This window comes from Bactrocera neohumeralis, chromosome 3 (assembly GCF_024586455.1).
Source record: "Bactrocera neohumeralis isolate Rockhampton chromosome 3, APGP_CSIRO_Bneo_wtdbg2-racon-allhic-juicebox.fasta_v2, whole genome shotgun sequence".
Classification (NCBI taxonomy): Eukaryota; Metazoa; Arthropoda; class Insecta; order Diptera; family Tephritidae; genus Bactrocera; species Bactrocera neohumeralis.
The window spans coordinates 57322656-57332920 of NC_065920.1; positions in this window are offsets into that span (position 1 = coordinate 57322656).

Below are 10265 nucleotides of genomic sequence, written 5' to 3' on the forward strand. Positions count from 1 at the left end.
GGTGATTTTTAAAGCTTGATAACTTTTTTAAAAAAAAAAACGCATAAAATTTGCAAAATCTCATCGGTTCTTTATTTGAAACGTTAGATTGGTTCATGACATTTACTTTTTGAAGATAATTTCATTTAAATGTTGACTCATGTGGTTTCAACAAGATGGCGCTACATGCCACACAGCTCGCGATTCTATGAGCATTTCGGCCGGAAATTTCTTCGGAGAATGTTGTCTTCCAAAGCTGGAATAGTTGCTGGCTTATTTCTGTAGACTTTAGACCTGGCCACAAGATCATAGATTTAACGCCTTTAAATCGCATGATTTTTTGTGGGCTACGTCCATGCTAAAGTCTACAGAAATAATGCACTGTTTGGTGTGGTTTGTACGCTTTGGAAGACAACATTTCCGAAGAACGTTACGGTGAATGGCGATTCCGGCCGAAACTTTTTGTTGAAAAAGTGGAAGAACTGAACTTGGACTTTCCGAATGGACGCTACATGACGCAGCCGCGGTCAACATTTAAATGAAAACTTCAGAAAATTCATGTCATGAACCAATCTAACGTTTCAAATAAAGAACCGATGAGATTTAAATTTTAGACTATTTTTTTAAGTTATCAAGTCTAAAAAAGTCTACAAATAAGCCATGGCTATTTTCATTTGCTAACACTTAAATAATTCAACTAGTTTTTGCACTACCTTAAAATTAAAGGACATAAAATACCTGGAACATGAAAAATTTTTCTTAAATGCTTGACATAGCAGACTAAAAATGTCCTATTAATTGATATCGTATTAGATAGCTGCCTCTATTAATAAGAAACTCGTAATTTTATTAAGGGGCTATACCAATGTGACACTTTCAAAAATCTATTTTCTTTGCTTTTTCGACAGTCTATATTTTCAAAAATATCCTGTTAAATCGGCAATGTCGTAGCTTAGTTTTTGAATGACAGCGTTCTAAAACCGCTCGTAGGTGTAAGTATATATTTATAGTTGAAACTTTAAACGCGCTTGTCTCGAAACGACAACTGAAAATTGCTGACATCATAACTGAAAAAGAAATCGACCCCTGAAGCCGAGTATTTTTAAATATATTTACTATACAAAACCCTTCTTTTTGATTGGTTGAAAATTGTCAATTTTACATTAAAAAACTACCATTTTTTTATCTAAAAAAAAAACGATTTTTAATTCTGAACTGCGCCATTTTGTTGATTTTTGATATTTTTCAAAAATCGTAGTAGGACTTTTTTTTGTTCCAGCTACTCATGCGGCCGGAATCATGTCACCAGTTGGGGAACTTTTTTTTTGGCACCTCCGAAGGCAGCACATAACTCCGTTATTTTTCAATACTTTTGTAGAGAAAAAATCTTAAAATATAGCTGAGAATATCCCTTATTATGTTTAAAGAACTTCAAAACATTTGATCAAGTACTTTCTTTAAAAAAAAATTCACGAAAATCGCTTAATTTTTCATGGGTTACACTGGTATAGCACCTTAAAGCATTTGAGTCAAACGTCTGAAACTGTGGTTCACAAAGCGCTTAATCTGAGTTTTACATCAGAATTTGGTTAGATAAAACGATTTTTGAATTTTTTCAGTGCAATTTTAGAGTTCTATGTACAAACAAGATACAAACGGATTTGTGGAAACACGTAAACATTTTGGTCGCACGTCGAAAAATGGTAAAACTGTCAAGCGATATAAACACCCCTCCCCGTTGCTCGCAAATAAATTATTAACGAGTGTTAAATTATTAATAAGTCAATGAAAGCAATACCGATTTACGGTAAAGCTGCTGTGTGTAGGCTGTCACTAACATGTACCATATATAAATGTCTACGCCTTAAGTTGTCTAATAAAACATCTTTGCCGCAATGTAATTGAATATTTATGTATAAAAAACTTTGGCAACGCTTCATGCCATTTTATGCAATAGGTATGATGCCACTACGAATAAGCCATTAACCGCTTAAGTTGAACTGAGCAACTGAAGTCGAAAATTTGGCTAAGTGTATGTTAAATTGTCGTAAAACAGTCACATTGATGACACATTTTTGCGCGGAATTTGTTGTTTGGTTTTCGTGTTGGCAACAATGTGACCAAAAATTTATTATTATCATACTAGTCTGTCGTAAATCTTGAAGCTCAAAGAATATGATGAATATGCATTCAAAGGAACTTTTAGAAAGAAGTCTATAGAAATAGTAAATTCTGGGAACTCTTGGAAATTATAAGGAATTTATTTGAAAAATATTTGAAAAATTCAATAACATTGAAAAAATCATTACGCCTAAAACTACGCCTAAAACCACTATTTGATTTTTAGATAGAGTATAAAAATATCCTCAATATCTATGTATGTAACTATATTTTTGCACGGACTGTTTTCATAGTAGCATTCCGTATTAAAGAAGCTTTTTGCCTTCCAAAAGCACTCGGCAGCATTTTTTTTATTAGTTTTTAAAGAATCTCATTTGCTCAGAGCCATTAATACTTGCTTTCATGGGCAAACATTGAAATGTAGTCTAAGAATCGGAGGCATACTTATAGATTCGCTTAAAGTCATTTTAATTAATTAATTAATGCTTGAAGTTGTACAAAATATGTTAAGACATAGTCGAATCGAAATACAAGCAATTTAATACATACACACAAATACTATATTTAACTCATATGCTGACCGACATATTCGGCATAAGGTTTGTTAGAAAAACGAAAATCAATATACATATTTATTATATGGGAGTTGGGGTAGTATCGACTAGATATTATCTATTAACTATTATCATGCTACATACCACAAATATGTTCCCTGGGATTCATTAAAGTTCCTTAAATACCATCACCTATCACATGGAGTAAAGTCAGCGGAATGTTAGAAAATCCTGATAATAGTTATATAGGGGCAAGGTCAAGTTTTTGCCTAATTTTATCTACTTTAACCTTTATTATGAGTAAAATACGCTCTCTCATTTTCATTGAGATAATTCAAATATTGGCCCACGGTTCCACGGTTCTTCCACGGTTTTTAAAGCTAAAGGCGCTCTTAGTTTTGTTAAACGTTGGTCTAAAGAATTTAGAGATCCGCTTACCACAAAAATTCTTTTTACATCTCTGTTGAGGCCTATATTGGAGTATGCTTCTGTGGTTTGGAACCCTAGTTACCAAGTCCTTTCGGATCAATTAGCGTCCGTTCAAGAACAGTTTTTACTTTTTGCCTTAAATCATTTGCATTGGGATTCCAGTTTAAATCTTCTCCCTTACATTAACCGTTTAAAACTTATAAATCTCCCGACACTCGCTAGTCGTAGGGAGATGCTTGGTATAATATTTCTTGTAAAACTCATGACTGGGTCAGTCTGTAGCCCATCTCTCTTATCTGATATTACTTTTAACGTTCCCGGTCGCCCTACCAGACAGTTTAGACCCTTACTTTTAAAATTTTCTAGAACAAATTGATTGAAATCATGATTTCAATTTTCATTCCAGCACATTTGATCTAACAGACTCACTCTTTACCATTAAAAAAATTATTTTATCTACTCTTAACAAGTAACATTTAATAATTATAAACTTTAATCTGAGTTTAATTTCAGCTGTTGAAATTTTTGTTTCTGTAGCTGAAAGCAAAGATCACCGCAACGCTAAAACTCTCTCTTGCCTTTTATGACTCGGCTAATTCCGCTCGTTCAGGATTGCGCCCTCGCGTCGGTTGGGTGGGAGGTGGGTAACCGTTGGTATTATTATATATCCAAATTATAAAGTTACCAGGAAGTTGAAAATGTTTATGTTAGGTATAAGGCGACTCAAGAGAATATTGATCCAATTCCCGAGATATTTGATTTCATGAAAAAGTGGGCGGTACCAAGCCCATCGTTCAATTTTTACATCAACCCCTATAAAGCTTTCCCATATTATTTCGGAGATAAATTTTAACGGCTCTGCCGTTATTCGTTATGGATACATAGGGGCTTTTAGTAGTTTTAAACCTTACCTTCATATGGGGAAGGAAAGATATTATCATTAGATTTCATCCATTTTCACTGTCAGTAGGAGTTGTTATAGTATTTGATTGTTGTAGCTTGAGTGGTTCAGGAGATATGTACATTAAAGTTGTTATATGTAAGGCGGTACCACACCTACTTTTGAATATGTTTTACCCACATGCGCCCCTGGCTACTGCAATCACCTGCGAAATTGTAGTACTCATCTTTAATTTACCGGCGAACTTTATAAGTTTTCTTTGCTTACATACAATGTGTTTAAATGTAATAATAGAAACAAAGGTATTTTAGAGAGATATTTTGTAAGAGGTCACGCAGCAAAATTGTTTATATTTTTTGTACATTCATTTTGGTTTGACCTTTTTACCACTCTCACCGCTTTCGAATATGTTTCTAAGGTTACGCTAAGTGATTTCGTTGCAACACTCATTTGTGAAATGTGGGTTTGGAGACATGAGTGCACACAACTATCAGGTTTTTCAATAGGCACGATACAAAGGCAGACCGATAGGGACATTTTTAATTTTTTTTCCCCCCGCTCTTTTGACATTTATCTTCAGTAAAATTTGCCATTTCATAATAGAAGGATTTACGATCCAGCCGAAATTATAAAAATTTACTACCGAAATTCGTAGTCACCTTCCTCAACTTCAAGAGCGCTATGTCCAATTTATAATCGTCATAATCATTCTGCCAGATCAACAATTGAGCGTCTAGTGGAACAATTTTAATCTAGAGGCACAACACAAATTTCCCGAGCCAGTGAGACAAAAAAGTGCCAGTAGTGTCGAGAATATTGCTGCCGCTAAAGCATCGCTGTGAAGTTGTTGTGGAGAATTTTGCGAAAAGATCTTGGCCTAAATCCTTACAAGATCAAACTTACACAAAAACTGAAGAAGCTCGATCACCAGAATCGTCGTATTTTCGTGAATTAGGCTGAGCAACAACTTGAAAATGATCCGGATATTCATTGAAAAATCATCTTCAGCAGTAGCCTCATCGCTTCCTGACTTTGTCAATGAGCAAAGTATGCATTATTTGTCAAGCAGCAATCCACAAGTACTCCATGAGTCACCCTTGCATAGCGAAGAAATTACGGTTTGGTGCGGTTTATGGGACGACGGTGTCATTGTACCGGCTGTACTTTTTCCGTGATAATCAAGTTCAAGTTATTGTGAATAGAAATCGCTACCGCTCAATGATAACCGCATATTATGCTTGAAAACCGTCGAAAATTGGGGTCTGCTTTTGGACTTCTGAAAGCCTGTCCGTGGCGGCCATGCGAAAAAATCGAGTTCCATACATAATGGCATCGAATGTACTTTCACAGAAATAAAGAATTTCATCAATGTCCCGAAACGTTTGTAGCACCTCTTTTAAAAAACTCCGTTATATTTATTTGCATATATTTTTTACGGGTCGTTTTCTGAGCATTTGAACAGGTGCTTTTATATTGGATCACATTTTATGAAAACTGAAGTTGGTATGTATATATTTCTGTTGAAGAATAATTCTCCATCATTAGCTTTTCATTTCATATTAAATAAGTTTTTTGTTTAATTTTATTTAAAAGTAGGTAGTAAAGCTCCTAAATCTGATGATCGTGTGGTATTACCACGATTATTATGATTTTAACCCAAACAACTCTAGTACTCAAAGAAGCTCCTCTTGAAAATTTGGATATTGCAACCATGCCTCTCAAAGTTATTCGAATAACCTGAAAACCGATTATTCGAATATTCGGTTTGTAGCCGTTTTTATGATACAAGGTGCATCCCAAAATACACAGGACTTAAAAAAAAACAGAACAAATGGTTTCACGGGCAAAATCAATTTATTTTATTCAAAATAGTCTCCCTCTGCTTCAATACAGCTTTTTGCACGGTGCAAACACATGTCGAACGAGTGTTTTAGCTCGTTGGCCGGTATGGCCGCCAGTATGGGGGCAAGCTTTTTGAATGGCCTTTACGTCTGTACAACGCTTTCCTTTCAAAAGCAAATGCATTTTTCCGAAAGTGAAGAAGTCTCACGGTGCCATATCAGGTGAATACGGGGATTGGTTAATGGTTAAAATGTGATTTTTGGTCAAATAATCGTCTTTCGAATGTTGGATTCTTAGCAATTTTTGGTCGTCAGTCAATGTGTGCGGAACAAACCGTGCACACACCTTTCGTAAGCCCAAATGTTCGGTCAAAATGTGATAAATCGATGTTCAATTCCATTTCCATGATTTTCATTGATGATTTCGGCTCATTTTTTATGCAAGTTTTGTTGATCAATTTCGATGGAATTTCCGGTAGTCACGGATTTTGATTGGCCTACATGTTGGTCGTCATTCATGTCCTCACGATCACTTTGAAAACGTTGAAATCAATCGTGCACTCTGCTACGGGATAGGCAATCATCGCCATAAACTTGTTTCATCAATTGAAACGTTTCGATAAAAGTTTTAACAATTTTAAAACAAAATTTAATGTTGGCTCTTTGTTCGAAGTTCATTTTCGCACCGATAACACAAACATACTGACACTTAAAACGCAATAGCTTCACTTTCAATAGATGGAATGTCATAAATTCTCACTGGACAATCGATAATGATCGTAGATTCTAACGCACCAGTCGACATATATGAGTAGATGGCGCCACCAGGGGGCGCTTTTGAATTGTGCGAGTAGAAAATATTGTGGAAGTTGAACGTTTACTTTTCGAATAGTCGACAACGAACGGTAAACCAGATAAGATAAGGATACATTAAAATATTATTTGTAAATAATTTGTTGGAAAAACCGAATATTATTACACGAATAATCAGTTCCTCATTCCATTTTTTATTACATTTTAAACTAAAATATTATTTCATAATTGATCAACAAGAAAAATTTAGTCTATTTAGCCCTCATCGCCCGATTGTTTGTCTGCATAGACGCGAACGAATCTTTAAGTTTTCGAGACATTGATCTGAAATTTTGAATGCGTCCTTAACAGCCCAAGTAGTTGCTCATATGTCCTAACGTTCCATATTGTACCACTATAGCATATAGCTGTCAACCAGTCGGAGCGATGAAATGCTCGTATGGGAAGCTTTTGCGGAATTTAACAAATGGTGTATACTTTTTAAAATAACGAATATTTAGCTTCGGTGAATGAATTCATCATTCAAATACAAAATGATAAGGAAAATATGTCAACGTTTCTCACGAATGTTTGAAACAACCATATGCTGCGCTGCTTGAGAACATTTTATTTATTATATTTCTAAATGTGTTTCATTTCGGCTATAAACACAATATTATTTTTAGAGTAGCTCTGCAGGCTTTTCCCAAACGATTCGATAAAATATTAGCATTTGTGCTTTAAGTTTCTTTTTATAATGCCTGTTTGTAACTTTTTGAGATAATTGGACAATGCCGCTTAACTTTTTATAAGTTTGAACTTTTAGTATGGACATCGCATCTTTGTTTGTTTGCTTATGACCGTAAATAGTGAAGTGATTTTTCATAGGCTCTGCTCGCGTTACACTTGATGCCTTTTTATTTGTGCACAAGGCTACATGCAGGTTTCGCCCATCGGATGCCCACCTGGTTATGTAGCATTTTTCATTATTATTCGGTTGTAGTCCGTAAACAACATTATAATGTAAAAATCAGCAAAAAGAAAAAGCAGCAGTTTTGTAAATAAATATATTTTCTAGCTCCCCTGCTGTGTAAAACGCCACAGGTAAAATTTTAACATTAATATCGTATGGTAATGAAATAGCTGGATATGTTATTTCATGCAGTATTCCAACCTCTAATATATGGTAATAATATTTAGTACTTAAAAGTTATTTTTCCGCTCATATTAAAGATATTGATAGAACTAAGTAGTAATTTAAACAAGTAAAACATATAAAATGCATATTTTAATATAGCCATTGGAAGAAGTTTTTCATTTGGTTTAATTTTCCATCATAATTCTTAACATATCGTTACCTATGTATATATGGCGACGAAATATATAATATATTTGTACTTCAAATAAATATTTGCACTTACGCTAGTAATATTATTGAGAACCTTAGTGCCGGTATAAACGCGTTTTTCTCAAAATGGTGTTTTCAAAGTGGGTGACCAACATTACTCGAAAATTTTAACCTTCCTAAACATATTTTTTAGCAAGTAATCGAAGATTTTTCTTGACCGATAAATATTTCTTTCTTAACAATTTAAGGCCGACATTTTGGTCAAAAATCGATTTTTGTTACTTTGATTTTTTGGAATTAAATTTAATTTTTATTGAAGATAATTAATTAGATATTTTAAAAGTTGATACTTTAAAAGTTATACGCATTTAAAATTGTGCGTCAAATGTTCGGTATTCACATGGTACACCATGTCTTATAATCGACATAGAATGCATATAAATGCTCAGGTAAACAAAAATCCTCTGTTTTAGGACAAAAAAAGAGAAATACAGTCAGCGTTTGCAGAAAAACCACCATCTCGGCCAATTATTCCTAATTAAACAATAATTGGGTTATTATGAGGAAGCTTTGATATTGTTGCTGCAGCATTGCCTTTGATCAATCTGATTTGGTGGCATAACAAGTTTGGGTTTTCCTTACATAAAAGGCGAACATGAGAAAGGTACCGCACCAGTAAAAATCTTGTCTAATGTTCCTAAAGGAATAAAGGTCACCAACATGTAGCTCGGCAAGTGCTCGCGACACGATATCGGTTGAAAATTTGGGGAAAAACTCACGATGAATCAAAGTAGTATGCAACGTTACATTATCGTGGAACAATAACTAAGAGTTGCCGGATAATAATTCCGGCTTCTTTTTACGAATAGCTTCGCATTTGGCCATTCGGAAGGAATTCAGAGATCACCAAACCTTGATAATTGAAAAAAACTGTCAACTAATGCTGGATGTTTTATCTGCTTTTACGAGGTTTTTTCGACTTCGGTCACCTTTGCCATCATATTCGGCTGATTGATCTTTTGTTTCCGATCGCCAGTAATAATTCGTTTCATGACATCCTGGTAGTCGAAAAGTATTGTGTCACAGACGTTAACACGACGCTGTTTTTGGAAAAAATAAAGCAAATTTGGATCACATCATATTTTCACATTTCTTAGGCCAAAATGATTTTATACCCTTACAACCAAATGCTACAGATTATTATAGTTTTGTACACCTAACGGTTGTACGTATCACTCAAAACTAATCGAGATAGATATAGGCTTACATATATAAAAATGATCAGGATGACGAGAAAAGTTGAAATCTGGTTGACTGTCTGTCTGCCCGTCCGTCCGTCCGTGTAAGTTGTAACTTGAGTAAAAATCGAGATATCACCATGAAAGTTTCTTCGTACAATTTAACACAGAGGATTGAGGAGGAGGATTTGATTCTTGCAAGTTGCAACAGTGTAAAATGTTCGGTTGGACCCGAACTTAACTCTTCCTTACTTGTTCAAAATTGTTTTTATTTATCCTTCCGATATTCCAACGATGCTAGTAAGGTTCTGACGTGGGTGATGGCTTTTTGAATAACTTGTACCAATCAAAACTCACTGACTCGCGACCAGCAATTATCACCGAAGGCCTTTTCCAACATTATGAACGTTTCGGCAGTAGAAAATTGATTCCGCAAACAAAATTTAATGATACTTCTTTGTTGAACAATTTCACTCATCGTAAAAATCGCCGAATGCATTTTATTTACTTCAGAAATACAAGCGTTTACTAAACTGATACTCTGACAGTTATACAAACCTAGAAAAAAAATTCGTAAATGGTTTTTCGCGTTTGTTTGTTTTGCAATATGTAAAACACTTTAATCCGTGTAACCATTTCCCAAGAGTATCTTTAAATAATATTGTTGCCATCTGACCTTCTCCAGATTTTAGAACTTTTAAGATCATAGTTAATATAAATATTTGTATTAACTGAATTCTATTTGTATCAAATGGTACGTATGTGTTAACTCGATGCTTAGCAAACCGCTGTAGGCTGTAAAGTAACACATGGCGTATGTTGAACATTGTTGCGGTCACTGCCCGCTTTACTTACCGCTTTATTTGCGCTTTATGTGTTCGAAATAAAAAACACCTTTCGTTGTGCGCCACTTGCTGGTATATTCAATTTCACAATAAGAGTGAACCACTCGATTAGTGGGGGTTTCCTTTTTTTGTTTACAATATAACTTCAACTTTTTATAATGTTACATGAAATGCACTTAGTATGTGAATAGCTTATATAATGTTGAATTAAATTCAC